This window comes from Halyomorpha halys, unplaced genomic scaffold, assembly GCF_000696795.3.
Source record: "Halyomorpha halys isolate HHAL.00 unplaced genomic scaffold, Hhal_1.1 Scaffold306.1, whole genome shotgun sequence".
NCBI lineage: Eukaryota > Metazoa > Arthropoda > Insecta > Hemiptera > Pentatomidae > Halyomorpha > Halyomorpha halys.
Window position 1 is genome coordinate 315,350 of NW_027106917.1, and position 1,433 is coordinate 316,782.

The window sequence follows — 1,433 nt, forward strand, 5'->3', positions numbered from 1 at the left end:
ATTATCAGGGATTGTTAAGGATGAAAGATTAAGAATTAATGGGTTAGGATGGTTAAGGAGTTTGGAATAAAAAGACGCATATCTGTTTTGGGTCAATCATTGATATTTAATAATTAAAATGAATCCCAATTGAAAAAAAAGTATTAATAAAAAAAACATAATAATAAAAAAATATTATAACTACATAAAATACTAATAGTTTGAGATACTAAAATAAAATTCAGAAGAAAAAAAAATGCTATAAGGTGACTATCAGGCCTACTTTCTTTTTGGATACATTTTGAATTAATTTAAGAAGAACCGAAAATAATTTAAAAAAAAAAAATAATAATTGAAATATAACCTGTCATACACCTTCCTGAGAAGCTGATGAGAGAAAACTGGGAGCAAATGTAATAAGGAATTTCCGAATTGAAAGTTCAAGTGCCCTCACTCAATCATCCAAGACATTTTCCTTTCAACTTTTTTTTTTTTAAAAAAGTTTTTATTTATTTATGATTATCCTAAATAGGTTTTGCATTTTTACAAATTAATTTAAATTTAAAACACTGAATATTACTCTGGATTTTCTTTGAAGAAATGAAAAAAACTTCTATTTTGAATATTTTCTCTATTCAATATTTTTATTTTTTTTTTATACTATGTTTCGGTTTTCCCCGTATTCATGTACCAATATTTCTTATTTTGTTATCAATTTGAAATATTGTCATGTAGACACATTAATTAAAATTTACATCACATTTCTTTAAACAGTGACTATATGACAATATTACAAGTAAGAAATAGATGTACTTAAAAAAGTGAGGAATATTAGTATTTGAAGATGGGGAAACCCGACCGAAACGTATTACAAATATAAATAGAATTATGATGAAATTCAAAATGGAAGTTTTTTTTTTTCACCTAACATCTTAATAAACTAAATATTACATATTATTTTCATTTACCTATATATGGACTATATAGTAAGGGGAACTATTGCGATCGTGAAAAATTTCGAATTCAAGTTATTGACGGAATTGGACGTTTTGAGGTACTCTGAGTTTAAATACCAATGCTCCCAAAATGATATGTGTGTCTGTATGTGAATAGTCAATCTCAAAAAACGGTGTCTTAAGTCGAAAAGTTTTACAAAACTGAAATCATATATTTAGGGCAGATGTATGAGTATGACAGTAACTTTTGCGATAAAATAAACTGGCCAAGAGTGCTACTATATCGAATTAATAAATAAATGTTTATTTATTTATTCAATCTGATTTACAACTGAACAAATAATAAATACAATAAGTAAATATGTTGTATGTTTCATTTACACTTGAAAATCTTGGGAAGGAACCACTCACTAGTGGTACTTCAAGCATTAATTTAAATTAAAAGGTTCCGTGGCCATCTTCTTTTCAGACGCCTCGGAAGATTATCAGGGACTGCTA

General features: G+C 26.7%; 1 protein-coding gene across 1 annotated transcript in view; it reads right to left on the reverse strand.

The window, feature by feature from the left end:
* Positions 1-399, reverse strand: part of LOC106681060 (very long chain fatty acid elongase 7) — a 37,810-nt gene extending 37,411 nt beyond the window's left edge. Inside the window, exon 1 of the mRNA XM_067045216.1 lies at positions 344-399. The gene's annotated coding sequence lies outside the window, so the exon portion shown is untranslated. The remainder of the gene's footprint in view (positions 1-343) is intronic.
* Positions 400-1,433: the final 1,034 nt, after the last annotated feature.